General features: G+C 52.6%; 1 pseudogene; it reads right to left on the reverse strand.

Annotated features, from left to right (window-relative positions):
• Nucleotides 1-6,699: 6,699 nt before the first annotated feature.
• LOC127025967 (olfactory receptor 1020-like) lies at nucleotides 6,700-7,656 on the reverse strand (annotated as a pseudogene).
• Nucleotides 7,657-15,308: the final 7,652 nt, after the last annotated feature.

Consider the following 15,308-nt stretch of genomic DNA (forward strand, 5'->3'; position numbering starts at 1 on the left):
GGCTGAGTAGTGTGCCGTGGGGAGCAGGGCCTTTGCCCAGTGGCTGCCGAGGAGTCAGCCCTGCTGTGCAGCAGTGGGTTCATGGGAACAGTGGGGGCAGGGGCCAGTCCTGGTGTTTGAATTTTTCCAGGTTAAACTGCTCCTAACACAAAAGAGCTTGTCAGTGTCTGCACTCCCAGTGCTAAGGAATGGGTATGACAGCAGGCAGTTTGAGAGGTTATTTTTAAAGCATTGCTCCATCTCACCTGTGGACTGTTCTTGGAAGTCAGAAACCCTCAGCATTTCTGCCACACTCAGGAGAGAACGGAGTGAGCCCTGCGAGGCAAGAGGATTGCCTGTGGCTTCGTGCAGAGTGAGAGGAGCTGGTCTGTCTCTGCGTTTTGTTCCCAGCTGCCCTGTGCTTACTCCTTCATGAGATGGAGTAGGATCTCACTCCCATGTTACCCTGAAAAAAATCAGACACTGCTGAGAGCAGAAAGATCCACTGCAGACAACCAGATGTCTTACCCTTTCTCAAGATCGCACACCCCACTTCTAGCCCAGGACAGACATTTATGCTCGTTTCAGCAACCCAACAGCATTTCCTCCATTGTAGCATCCTGCGCTTCTCCGTGAGGCTTTCAGATAACCCACAGATGCTATGAGAAAGATTTGCATTCTAGAGGGCAGCTCACAGCTTGGAAGGACACCCCAAGGAGACAGCCAAATGTCCTAAGCATGGCATCTGATTAAGGGAGAGTCAGCTCATTCCCTAGCTCCACTGACTGCACTGCCCACAGCCCCCCAGGTCAGAGGAAAGCTGGGACCCTTCTTCCCATGGACACACCCACAAGATCAGTGACTCTGCAGCTGAAACTCCCATTTCCAGAGAGCCTGACAGCAATGCCAAGAGCAGCCAAGAGAGGCAAGGAGAGAGACAGACTGGCGCTCGGGAAAGATTTCCCTTTATGCAACTCTGCACAATACCTCCCAGATGGTGATAACGCAGGACAGTATCCCTCAGCCTCATTGATGGTCAGTGGGAAATGGGCATGTGGCAGCAGAGATGCCTGTCACCTCTTCTGCGGGTCAAGTGGACAAGGAGGAGACTCCCGCCCTAGACCCCACAGCAAGGAGGGCCGAGAGCTGTGCTGGGTGACGGACGAGAGATGAGGGGGGTTGCTCAAGGAAGGCATCTGCACTGCAGGGGGTGGCCAGGAGGTGCCCAGACCTTCCCGGCAACAGGGTTTCCCTTAGCAGTTCCCTCTCTCCCTGCTCGTGTCTCTGCTGCCTGGAGGTGTCCCTGCCGGGAGCTGTTTCCTGGGCTCCATGTCACCTGCCTGTCAGTGCTCACAGACCTCACTCCAGCCCCTGTGCTCCCATCTCTTCCCTGCAGCCTCTCCCTGAGTGCAGGGACTAAAGAGTAGCTGAAAAACCCTGATGAAACTTGAAAGGTGATGCTGGTGTTATCTGTAGCCTCCAGAGCTGGAAAGGGAAAACACAGATTCAGGAAAGCTCCTTATCTTTACAGTAATGCCTGCTTTTACCTTCCAGTCAAAAAGTCCCCCAGAAATGTCCGCTGCCCACTCAGCCAGCCAAGAGGAGAAAACTCAAAGGGCAGACACCTTTCTTTTGAGGTAACCCCTGCCTTGATGTCCGTCTTGAAAAGTCCTGAGGATGATCTGGAGCTGTGAGCAGCCCTGACCCATGCAGCACCCTCTCGACAGCACAAGGACCTTGCCCTGCCCTGCCGGGGGTTGCTCCTTCTACCCACAGCTTCTCCCTGCAGTGCTGTGCGGATCTCCTGGGCAGGCTGAGTGCAGACCCTGGCAGGCAGCAGAGTCCCTGCCCCAGCACACAGCCCCCTGGGGCGAAGGGACCCTGCTCTGAAGAACAGCCCTGGGTACCCATGGCTGCACACCTGGCTTCACAGTCCTGCAGCTGTCCCTGAGAGAAGGCAGCGGTCATACCCTGTCCTCTGACGGTGCAGCAGGGAAGCCCTGCTCTGCAGCACGTCCTCCTCTTCTCCACTAGAGACGCTGTCAGAATCCTCCTGAAAGATCCCACAGGCTGTGCGATGTGCCAGCTTTAAGAGATCCCTCCAGGAACCGCAGCTGATTTGCCCTGCAGCCAGAAACATACCGTGTTAAGGACTGTGAAGATTTCTCTCCCGTGAGCTCTCAGCATCCTCCCACCACAGATTGCCTCTAACCTCTCTCTGCCTTGCTCCTCTCCCCTCGGTGCCTGCAGGCAGTGCCCTCAGCCCTGCTGCGCTTTGCAGAGGAGCTACTCCGGGGCAGAGCTGTCTCTCTGCAGTGCTGCCCACTTGCCGTGAGCTCCCTCTGTCCCAGGAGCCTGGCCCAGCTCAGCAGCAGAGGACCAGCCCAAGGCAGCACTTTCTCTGCCCCCTCTGGGCTCCCTCAAGGTGTCCCTGGAGCTCCAGGGGAACCTGCTGTGAAACAGGCTGAAGCAATCCCTGATGTTCCCTCCCTCAGCTGGGGAGAGACACTTCTTTCCAGCAGTGGCATTTCTCCTATTCGGAAAAGAGTTGGGCATGAGAGTCACCTTTCTGTGTCCCAGCATTAGCAGCATACGCAGACAGTGGCAGGGAGGAATCTCCTTTACCCCTGGTGAGAGAAAGGATTCCACTAAGTCAAGCGAGGCATCTCATCCTGGGTCTGTGTAGTCGTGGGGCTGGAAGGACTCAGCTCTCTCCCATGCCTGCCACAAGCCCTCAGGAGCTGGGATTCCTCTTGCCTCAGTTCAGGTGTGCCTTTCTGTGATTTTAGAAAATAGGCATCTGCATGTGAGCTCCTTGTCTCAGCTCCCATGCAAATTAATGGAGATGGAGGCCAGGAGTGAGCTTCTCAGATGCATGCACCTGGTGACAGTGGAAGTCTCAGAGGTGGTCCAAGATAAGTGCAGGCAAGCGCAAACTCTAACAACGGAGCAGTTCATAGAGAAAGAACAGCATCTGGGGGCATCACCTTGAAGGCTGGTGGGGAATTCCTTTGGCCAACAGCAGATGCCCACCTTGAGGAAAACTGCACTTTTCCCTACTCATGATGTTCAGGACAGCCTGTTGAGGGAGGCAGCTGGTCAAATGGATTCATGTGCCCTAGGGATAGCTCAGTCCTTTTTTAAAATGTTATTTCTCCATCAGCTGTATATACTCGATTGCCATCGACTGTAACTGCAGTTGTCTCACGGACATCCCGACATTGCCTAACTAAATCCAGGGCAGCTACTCACTGGCCAAACACAGGCCTGTAGTGCTACAGAAGATGCCAGGGCTGTAGAGCACAACTGCGTGTGGCTGGTCAGGACAGCACAGGAGCTACAGGAAAGGCATCCCTGTCCAGAGAGGGTGGGTGACTGACACCCCAGATGGCATCTCAGACAGATTCAGTTTCTTTTGGCCAGCCACTCTCTCGCCACTGGAGTGAGGCAAGGTCTGACCCACCTCCATCCAGTAGATGCAGGGCAGTTCATGAACAGGAAGGACATCACGTCGGGATCTCCACTCGTTTGCCTACTCCTAAACTCTGCTGGTTCTTCTTTCAACAGTCCTTTACTCACCCTCTTGATGATACCCTCAAGGAACAGTCCAAGGATTGTCACAGTGTTCCTGGATCACAGGATGTCCACGCTCAAGGACATTTTCAGCAGCAACTGTCCTTCCTTGAGATCAGCTTGCATCCACCACAGGCCCTCAGGGGCTGCAGAGACCCCACAGACGGCAAAGCCCTCTCCTGCCAGGGTGCACATCCCCGGCCAGTTTCTCTCTGGCCTTGGGGAGAGCAGCGTTTCCTCTTTCTGTGCCTTTACTTTGCCATCTGCCATCCACCCAGCGTGGCTCTGGTCTCAAGCAGAGCATTTGCACCTCCTGGGTCTTGGGCACTTGGTACTGTGTTGGCCTGTGACAAGCCTGAGCGTGTTCCCAGTTCCCTAGCTGAGGTGATGCAGCCCAAAGGCGCACCAATGCCCTCAGCCTGGGGTACAGGCAGGAGGAGCTGGAGTCCCACGTGCCATCACAGAGTTTTGCCATCAGTGGAATCGATGGGGAGGAGTGGTGGGACAGCTCACACTGCTAGTGGTGCTGCAATGGTGCATACAGGCTTCTGAGGAGAGACGGGCTGGAATGATCAGGAGGCAAATGTCCTCTGTGTGCAGGAGCTTCTCGTATGTATGGAGCTTCTCTATGGGATGTGGAATAGGTTGGGTGAGCCCTTGTGGGTGAGGGTCAGAGAAGAGACCTGCTGGTGTGATATCACGGTGGGAGACAAAGCAACTGCAATCAGGGTAAGGAATTGGACAAAGCCTCATGTAAGCAACTCAAGGAAGTCTCCAGATCAATGACGTCAGGTCTCATTAGGGCCTTGAGAGACCCTGACACTCACTGGAAGGGAAGCAGAGCAGGATGCCTACTGTCCAGCAGGTGTCTGGGGTCTCTTGGTAAAACCTCTTTGCACCGATGCCAGGTAGGCAACCAAAGGTGATGCTCACCTCCATCTGATCTTTGCAAAAGAGGGAGTGCTGATCAGGGATGTGAAAACGAGTGTGAGCCTTGGCTGTAGTGACCATGAAATAGTGGGAGAAAATGGGCCAGGATGGCTGCCCTCATAATGGGGGCTTTAAACGAAGAATGATGGGGAGGGAGAGAGTAACCAGCAGCCCAGTGAGGGAGTGACAGGCAACATCGTTGTGGTGGGTTGACCCTGGCCGGATGCCAGGTGCCCACCAAAGCCACTCTATCACTCCCCCTCCTCAACTGGACAGGGGGAGAAAATAAAACGAAAGGCTCATGGGTTGAGATAAGGACAGGGAGATCACTCAGCAATTACTGTCACGGGCAAAACAGACTCACTTGCAAAAATTAGTTTAATTTATTACTAGTCAAATCAGAGCAGGATAATGAGAAATAAAACCAAATCTTAAAACACCTTCCCCCCACCCCTCCCTTCTTCCCAGCCTTAACTTTACTCCTGATTTTCTCTACCTCCTCCCCCCCTGAGCGGCGCAAGGGGAGGGGAATGGGGGTTTGGGTCAGTTCATCACACGTTGTTTCTGCCGCTCCTTCCTCCTCAGGGGACGACTCCTCACACTCTTCCCCTGCTCCAGCGTGGGGTCCCTCCCACGGGAGACAGTCCTCCACGAACTTCTCCAACATGAGTCCTTCCCACGGGCTACAGTTCTTCACGAACTGCTCCAGCGTGGGTCCCATCCACAGGGTGCAGTCCTTCAGGAAGAGACTGCTCCAGCGTGGGTCCCCCGCGGGGTCACAAGTCCTGCCAGCAAACCTGCTTCAGCGTGGGCTCCTCTCTCCACGGGGCCACGGGGCCACAGGTCCTGCCAGGAGCCTGCTCCAGCGGGCTTCCCACGGGGTCCCAGCCTCCTTCGGGCATCCCCCTGCTCCGGCATGGGGTCCTCCACGGGCTGCAGGTAGATATCTGCTCCACCGTGGACCTCCATGGGCTGCAGGGGACAGCCTGCCTCACCATGGTCTTCACCACGGGCTGCAGGGGAATCTCTGCTCCGGCGCCTGGAGCACCTCCTCCCCCTCCTTCTTCACTGACCTTGGTGTCTGCAGAGCTGTTCCTCTCACATCTTCTCACTCCTCTCTCTGCTGCAACTGCTACTCCCCTGTAACTTCTTTTCCCTTTCTTAAATATGTTATCCCAGAGGCGCTACCCTGTTGCTGATTGGCTCGGCCTTGGCCAGCGGGGTCCGTCGTGGAACCCACTGGCATTACCTTTATCGGACATAGGGGAAGCTTCTAGCAGCTTCTCACAGAAGCCACCCCTGTAGCCCCCCCCGCTACCAAAACCTTGCCACACAAACCCAATACAGGCACCTTCACTCCCTTGTACGTGAGCCAGGAGCTTACCAGCTCACAAGTTCACCACCGGGCGTGAGGCCTGTTGCTCCTTAGTCAGTACGGCTAGGGGTCAAGTGTACCCGTCACATGCCCCATGAGCTGACCTTGCTCTCTTTTGCAAGCAAGAAGAAGATAGGAGGACTCAGTTTGCACTATCTAAGCCAGCCACTGGGAAAGAAAGAAGTAATTACATTGGGGAGGAGGGGTCGGATTAGGAGAAGGAAAGAAGGGGCAAGTAATGATTTCGGTGTTAAAAAATTGGGAAGCTGAGACCCAGCTTGTGTACCTTTCTTCTGAAGAAGGATCTACTTTTTTTTCAGAGGGGCTGACCCTATCAGACTAGCTTTCACAGTTCCCCTCTGCTAGAAAGCCCAGAGAACATGAGGGATGGGATTCATCTACTCGGGTTTAGACATGTCCTGTGGAAGGGCTTTATTCAGCTGCCCACTTCTCACTGCCAATATGGAGATGCCCTGAGGAATCCCAGACATGCAGGAATCCCACCGTTCAGCTTGGCTGGGTAATGGAAGAGAGAACAGCGTGTTCAGAGTAAGTTTTCTCCCACTCTTGGGCAGGTGTGGCATTTCAACAGCTCCCACTTACAGGATCACAATTGTGTTGACGCTAAAGAAGGAAGAAAGCCAGGGAACGTTTTTACACTTTTCAACACCAGTCCTGTATTTCCTTAAGACACAGATTCCCTTCTCCCCCTTCTCATTCCACAAACAGTCCCAAGATTCTGCACTTCTAAAGATACAGCTGGTACACAAAATATGCGCTTACGAGTGGTCCACACTTGATCAAAAGACATCCACAACCTGTTTATTCCTGGTGGATCTCAACTAGTATGAGCGCTCGATGCAGACCACAGTTTTTCTGAGTGCATTTCCTAGAGCGCCCTTGACCTCCCTGTTCCGCAGGCTGTAGAGGAGTGGATTGACCATGGGTGTGAGGATGGTGTAGAAAAAGGAGAGCGCTTTATTGAGCTGCCTCAGTGAGGCTGTCCTGGGTATCATAGAGACAACGATGAGGGTACCATAGAAAACAGTGACCACGATGAGGTGAGAGGAGCAGGTGGAGAAGGCCTTCTGCCTACCCATGGTGGTTGGGATCCTCAGGATCACAGCTATGATGCAGATATAGGATAGCAATGTGAATACAAATGGAAGACTACATCCAGGAAGCAGATGATGAAAGTAACCAGTCTAAGCGCCGTGGTGTCACTGCAGGCAAGCTCTAGCAATGGGGCAAAATCACAGAAGAAGTGATCAATTGCATTGGGACCACAGAACTGTAACTTGGAAAATTGTCCAGTGACTATGGGAGACATTAGTAATCCTGCTAGCCAGGACCCAGCCGCCAGCTGGAGGCAGACCTTCCAGTTCATGAGGCTTGCATAGAGCAGGGGTTGACATATGGCCAAGTACCGATCATAGGACATGGTGGCCAGAAGTAACACTCAGTACCTGCAAAACAGCCAAAGAAAAAGAACTGTGTCATGCAGCCTGAGCAGAAATGCTTCTGTCCCTGGTTAGGAAGCTGGCCAGCAGCCTGGGCAGGATAGTGGAGGTATAGCAGATTTCCACACTGGAGAAATTCCCCAGGAAGACGTACATGGGAGTGTGAAGATGCCGATCTGCCACCACCAGCACAACAATGAGGATGTTGCCAAACACGGTCACCATGTAGATCATGAGAGAGAGGAGAAAGAGAGGCATCTGAAGCTTGGGGACATTACTCAGTCCCAGCAGGAGGAACTCCACTGGTGATGTCCGGTTGTCCCATTCCTCTTTCTCCATGAAGTGCTGTAGGACCTTCTTTTTCCCGCTTGGCAGGAAGGGAAGCTGAGGAAGGGCATGCGCTTCTGTGTTTGTTGTAAAAAGGAGTTGGGAAGAAATCCCTGCCAGAAACAACATGGAGGTTTTCCCTCATTTGACTGAAATCACACTTGGTTTAGGAGCACTATTCTAGTGAAAGGGCAGGAACAGGTTCTTAAGAGGGACTGTGGTGGGTTGACCCTGGCCGGATGCCAGGTGCCCACCAAAGCCGCTCTATCACTCCCCCTCCTCAACTGGACAGGGGGAGAAAATAAAACGAAAGGCTCATGGGTTGAGATAAGGACAGGGAGATCACTCAGCAATTACCGTCACGGGCAAAACAGACTCGACTTGGGGAAAAATTAGTTTAATTTAATGCTAGTCAAATCGGAGCAGGATAATGAGAAATAAAACCAAATCTTAAAACACCTTCCCCCCACCCCTCCCTTCTTCCAGCCTTAACTTTACTCCTGTTTCTCTACCTCCTCCCCCCCGAGCGGCGCAGGGACGGGGAATGGGGGGTTGGGTCAGTTCATCACACATTGTTTCTGCCGCTCCTTCCTCCTCAGGGGACGACTCCTCACACTCTTCCCTGCTCCAGCGTGGGGTCCCTCCCACGGGAGACAGTCCTTCACAAACTTCTCCAACATGAGTCCTTCCCACGGGCTACAGTTCTTCACAAACTGCCCAGCGTGGGTCCCATCCACAGGGTGCAGTCCTTCAGGAACAGACTGCTCCAGCGTGGGTCCCCCGGCGGTCACAAGTCCTGCCAGCAAACCTGCTCCAGCGTGGGGCTCCTCTCTCACGGCGGGCCACGGGTCCGTAGGTCCTTGCCAGGAGCCTGCTCCAGCGCGGGCTTCCCACGGGGTCACAGCGTCCTTCGGGCATTCCCCCTGCTCCGGCATGGGTCCTCCACGGGCTGCAGGTGGATATCTGCTCCACCATGGACCTCCATGGCTGCAGGGGACAGCCTGCCTCACCAGGTCTTTACCACGGGCTGCAGGGGAATCTCTCTCTCTGCTCCGGCGCCTGGAGCACCTCCTCCCCCTCCTTCTTCCCTGACCTTGGTGTCTGCAGAGTTGTTTCTCTCACATCTTCTCACTCTGCTCTCTCTGGCTGCAACTGCTACTCCCTGTAACTTTTTTTGCTTTTCTTAAATATGTTATCACAGAGGCGCTACAACTGTTACTGATTGGCTCGGCCTTGGCAAGCGGCGGTCCGTCTTGGAACCCGCTAGCATTAACTTTATCAGACATAGGGGAAGCTTCTAGCAGCTTCTCACAGAAGCCACCCCTATAGGCCCCCCCGCTACCAAAACCTTGCCACGCAAACCCAATACAGGGCCAAACTGCTCTCTTAGAAGAACCTCCTCTGATTTAGAGAGACGAGTTGCCGCATTGAGGTGCCTGTTTCTGTGGAATGAAAGAGAATGTTCATTTGCTCACACACTAGATTATGACACATGAAGGTATTCCCAGTAGTAGCTGGCATAGGCGTTAGCCATGTCCTACTTTCAAGCAACGGAAAGAATGGGCCAGAGAGAAAAGCCCGTGTGCAAAAAAGCCTTTAGGGGAATGCATTGTGCCATAGATTGTTTCTTCACCCCAAGGAGAGAATGGACACTGAACAGGATTAGTGGTCTCAACTCCCTGAAACATTTGCTTTCTGATGAGACAATTCTGTGTCCTGGACAGTCCATCTCTTTCCACTGACCAAGAGTGGCCAGGAGTTACTAGCTTTGTTGTTGAAGGCACTGCAAAGGGTCTGTTAGACAGGAGACTTACAAGCAGATGTGAACTTGGGAGAGAAGGCGGGGAAAACTGAATTCCGGAGAGAGAGGTACCCAAGCCATCTAAGGCAAATGAAGAAAAGTGATGTTGCACGAGGAGGAGGGGAAAAGGACAGGGTGATGATCATTTGCTGAACATGTTTTCCTCCTCACTTTCAATTTCTGGAGTGCATTTGGGCTACCTCCCTGCAGCAGCACAGCACCTGGACCTCAGCATTGCCATCTGAGTTCTCAGGGCTCCCTGTTCAGCATTGCAATGGAGACACAAGAGTGTCCCGAGGGTGAGTGGGGGGCTGAGGCAGTGCAGGATCATGATCAAGCACAAGCTTCCAGTCAATGCCTGATACATGCCTGATTGCCTGCTCAGGGAACGTGGTGGCTGAAGAGAGAGAGCACTTTGCCCATGCCTCCTCTTTGGGCTTTCGTAACACTCAGGTCAGACAAAACACTGTCCCTGATCATTCCCTGCCTCAAACTTTATACCTTTTACAGTGAGTTGGAGATGGCCAAGGCAGGCACCTAGGCAGCCCAGAGAGTTCCTGGGATGGAGGGGCCCTTCTACTCAGTGATTCACCCCGCCTACACTGGGATGCATTGTTCCTGAAGGTGCTTCCATGGGGAGGGTGCTCCAGATTCACTGCTCTCTGTAAATCACATCCCGTGTGGATGGCTGAGAGAGAAACTGTGAGAGAGCTGAGGGATTGAGATCGATCCCTAAGATACAAGCAAGGTGGAGAAAGGGACAGAGAGAGATTAAGAGAGTGGAGAAAATGAGGGACATGTATTGGCACACTGGCCCCAGACACTCTGCCCAAACCTCTTCATGTCCACTGAGGTGTGAGAGTGCCCATTAGCTGATGGCCCACAGCTCTGACTCTGCACTGACAACCATGCTGCCTGTATTTCTGTTCCGCAGTGTTAAGGACGCAGAGAGGGTATCTAGAGGAAAGAGCGAGCTGGAATAAGAAGACATGCAGGATAGGACTGTAACCAAGGCACATGGTCTCGCTTCCTAGTTGCCACTGTGCAAAGAGCCCCTGGCACATTAACCACACCTGCCTCAGCAAATCTAGCACCTACCTGTAATGCCCAGCATGACGTGACAACCTTTCCTCTGAGGGTAATGGAGAATGAAAGGCAAGGTCTGGGTGCCATCCTCTGCCTCTTCCCGCTCCATCAGCCCCTTTCCAATTGTGCCTGAAGACCCTGACCCATGACTCAGCCATTGCTCTGCCTTGCACTCTTCTGTCAGCGTCTCCTTCTGTGAGCCTTCAGCAGCACCTGGATGTCACCAGCTCTGAAGCGCCTCCTGGGTTTATAGAAAGAGTCTCCTGAAGGTTGCTCCTGCAGCTCAACACTCTCTTGTGTCACAGAAAGTGAGCACTGTGCAAGTGAAGCCCTGTGGGGATGAAAGCCCTGAGCTGCCCTCCCCTGGACCTCTATGCTCTTAGAAAGACGGAAATGAGCCAGGGGAATGAGCTGTGATCTCTTCAAACTCATGGAGCAGAACTACAATGAGATATGTGCCACAGCTCCTCCTTCCAGACTCCATGAATGGTCGGTGGGGAGGAAGGAGGCATTTCCTCTAAGCTGAGGAGACTGGCAATGTGGGACAGGAATGAATCACCCACAGGGGTGCCAGGCTCTGCCCGTTGAGGAGAGAGGGAACCCAAACCTTTCCCAGAGGCAAAGGAACCTAACTTGCTGGGGACTAAAGTGAGCTCAGCTACTGATCTAGACTGCCGGTTAGGATTCCACCCTCCTGCAATAGTGCACAGGGTTCTCCTTTGCTCCTGCTTGTCGCAAATGGGCGACTGAGATCACTTAAAGAACCACTGTATTAGCAAAAGTGGTTTTAATATGATGTTGTAAAAGTGCAGCTTAACAGAGTTCGATGGCAAGGTTCACTCTATTACTGTTACGGCACAATCATTTGAGCAATGATCCAAAACTACCAAGGCACAAATCCCAAGTTACCAAGGCACAAATCCAAGTTACCAAGACAAAAATCAAAGTTACCATACTACAAGGTTATGGGCAATACCGGTCCGCTTACCAAAGATCTGCAGTTGGTAAGAGGTCTCTCTGCCTCGAGGAGCAACCTTGAGAGGCGTCCCAGCTCAAGGGGAGATCACTGCCATGCAGGGAGGCTGCTTAGCCGGAGAGCTCAAAGAAGGCTCACTTAGGCTGTCATATTTATGGAATAAAATGGTTGTCTTGTAGTCAAATTACATGTGATGTGAAAGGTATGCATGAGACTCCTCGTACCCACAACTGTCTTTGTGCCTTGACAAATGAGTCTTGGAAAAAGCCACCCGCTATTCATGCGTTAATCACATGATCGATGTTCCAAGCTCACATGCATCGATGCTCACTGTGTCACTCTGCTCCTTTGTGGGTTTTCAGAGAACAGATTGAAACTAGAGGAGTTGTTGGCCCATTTACGGCTCAGGCCTGTACCTCCTTTGGAGCCTGTACCAAACTACCGCTGGTTTGGTTAAGGGGTCGAGTGCATCCATCACAGGCTTTAGGTCAAGGGGAGCAAGAGGACATGATACCTCTCAGCTCTGTTGACTTGCACCTCATGACAAGTGGACTCCTCTGTCTCTCCACCGAAAGCAAAGGGAGAGAGGGACCCTGGGACGTCATTTAGGGTAAGCGAACTGCACAGAGCATGGTCTCCAAGGAAGTCAGACTTGGTGGTCAGGGCTGGGTCCAGTGGGGTCTTGAGAACCTCGAAGGATGGACATTCCCTAGCCTGCCTGGGCAACTTGGTCCAATGCCTGTCTGTCCTCACGGTCAATGTTCTTCCTGTTCCAGATCAGAATCTCCCCTCTTTCAGGTTGTGATCATGTCTTTTGTCTTCCTGACGTGCGCCTCTCTAAACAGCCCAGCTCTTTTCTTTTCAGTAACCTCCTTTTAGGTTCTGCAAGGCTGCTAGTGCATTCTTTTGAAGCTGTCTCTTCACCAAGCTAAACAAGAGCCACTTTCCTCAGCTTGTCCTCACAGCTCAGCTACTCTATGGCCCTGACCATCTTAGTGTCTCTGCTGAGTTCATGAAAGTTTATAAGTGTTTTTCTTGTATAGGGGTGGTGGGGTGCCAGATGCAGTATTCTGGATATGATCTAATGAGTGCTGGTCTAATGAGTTTGTCTATTGCCTACTCTCCTGTTGATACAATCTCAAGTGCTGTTTGCCTTCCGTGCTGTCAGGACTCACTGCTGAATCAAGTCAGACCTACTGTTCCCCAAGGTCTGCAGGTCCTTTTCAGCAGGGTTGCTACCCAGTCAGTCAGTCTCCTCTATCTAGCACCATTATAGAGGGTTAGTCTGTCCCATGTTTCCTTCTGTCAGGACAGATCAGGGCATTTCTTTTTGGCCTATTCTACCAAACACCAATGGAATTGGCATTGCTGTCTAGCTCCCTTGACATGGCAATCTGCCCGTTGAACAAATTGACTGCATCCCTCTGGTTTTGTGTCATCCCCAAAACTTGACGAGGTCCATCCTATATACTTCTCAGGTCATTGGTAAAGCTACTGAAGAGGAGAGGTCTCAGAGCAGGCTCCCAAAGAGTTCTGTTTGTAGCTGGCCTTTGGGTAGAGTACGGACCATTCCCCATTACCCTGTGGGACCACTAATCCAGCCAGTTCTTCATCCCATCTTGTATACCATCCAGGCCCTAATGTCCCAGGTTGGATACAAGGACTTCTGAGGACCAGAATGGTCAGAGAGACTCTTTCTCCAGGCCTTCAGGCTGAGGTGACACTGGCTACTGAGGGGTTTACAAGTGGTTTGTCTTCTGTGGAGACCAGTGACGAGTGGCGTTCCTCAGGGGTCGGTATTGGGACCAGTGCTGTTTAACATCTTTGTTGGCGACATGGACAGTGGGATTGAGTGCAGACCTCAGCGAGTTTGCCAACGACACCAAAGCTGTGTGGTGCAGTCGACACTCTGGAGGGAAGGGATGCCATCCAGAGGGACCTTGACAGGCTTGAGGGGTGGGCCCGTGCGAACCTCATGAAGTTCAACAAGGCCAAGTGCAAGGTCCTGCACATGGGTCGGGCAATCCCAAGCACAAATACAGGCTGGGCGATGAGTGGATTGAGAGCAGGCCTGAGGAGAAGGACTTGGGGTGTTGGTTGATGAGAAGCTCAACATGACCCGGCAATGGGTGCTTGCAGCCCAGAAAGCCAACCGTATCCTGGGTTGCATCAAAAGAAGCATAATCAGCAGGTCGAGGGAGGGGATTCTGCCCCTTTACTCTGCTCTCCTGAGACCGCACCTGGAGTACTGCGTTCAGCTCTGGGGCCCACAACAGAAGAAGGACATGGACCTGTTGGGGTCCAGAGGAGGGCCACAAAGATAATCAGTGGGCTGGAGCACCTCTCCTATGAAGACAGGCTGAGAGAGTTGGGGTTGTTCAGCCTGGAGAAGGGAAGGCTCTGGGAGACCTTACAGCAGCCTTCCAGTAGCTAAAGGGGGCCTACAAGAAAGCTGGAGAGGGGCTTTTTACAAGGCCGTGTAGTAATAGGACAAGGCGTAGGGTAGATTTAGGTTAGATGTAAGGAAGAAGTTCTTCCACTGGGAGGTTGTGAGGCACTGGAACAGGTTGCCCAGAGAGGTTGTGGATGCCCCCTCCCTGGAAGTGTTCAAGGCCAGGTTGGACGGGTGCTTTGAGCAACCTGGTCTAGTGGAAGGTGTCCCTGCCCTGGCAGGGGGGTTGGAACTAGGTGATCACTAAGGTCCCTTCCAACCCAAACCATTCTATCATTCTATAATTCTTCCAAGTCTTCAGCAAAACAGACATCAGGAGATCCTTCTGTTTTATCTCCCCTCAGGCCTACTTCTCTGCTTTGCTTCATGGACTCAGTTCAACTCCTCTTGAAGTTTGGGGGATGTCAGAGGCCTGAGGCAATTAACCCAAATGACCCTGATCAGCCTTAGCTGAGGCCTCCGTCCACAGTCATGGGCCTAGGAGCTCTAGCATTAAGTCCCTACCTCTACGCCTATGCTGTAGGAGTACTGGTCTCCAGATCAGCCTCTGACTCTCCCATGCCCATGCCCATGTGCCCATGCCCATGCTCTTGTCTGGCCACGGAGCCCTTTGATTCTGGACCTCAACTGCAGACTGTCTTCCTGGCTTGATCTTGGCACTGCCCTTATCACTGTGGGCCTGCTTGGTGATCACTGGACCTGAACCGCATCCTAGTCAATGGATTGACTTCCTGCTTGACTGCAGGCCACCATCCCCAGGCCTCTCCTGCTTGCCTTGCTCAGCTACTGTGGGGCTGGGGCCTGGCTGGAGAGGCGCCTGTGCTGCCAGCCATGGTGTCTCCCTCGGCTCCCAGCTTGTCTTCCTGTAGGGAGTAGCTCTGCTCTTGTTGCTTCCTGACAGAGGAGTTCTCCTCTGTCCAAGTATCTTTATCACAATACCTGCTCCTGACCTCATCGTCTAGCCTCAACAGCAGGAAGAAAATATCCCCAAATACCCCCAAAGGTATTCAGGAAGTATAACTTATCCCACTTAATGTGGACAGCTGAAATCACTCTAGAATCATCTGTTTCTCTCCATGGACCATCTTTCTACCTCCAGATGAACACATGGTCCTCTTGGCCAATGGAAGAAAGATTAGAAAGGTGACTTATCAGAGGTGCTGTGCACAGATGAATCCAAAAGCAATAGTCTTAAATGAAGGTCAAAATCTTAGGTCTGAACTTAAACTATAGTAAGATCTAAGCTCACATCTAATCTCTGATTTAGGCATCTGATCTGAGGCCTTTTTCTGTGGTCAGTGGAGAGAGAGCTGTTAAGTGGTGAGCATATAGTCACCCACCTTTGGACG

The sequence above is a fragment of the Gymnogyps californianus genome, chromosome 26 (assembly GCF_018139145.2).
Source record: "Gymnogyps californianus isolate 813 chromosome 26, ASM1813914v2, whole genome shotgun sequence".
Lineage (NCBI taxonomy): Eukaryota > Metazoa > Chordata > Aves > Accipitriformes > Cathartidae > Gymnogyps > Gymnogyps californianus.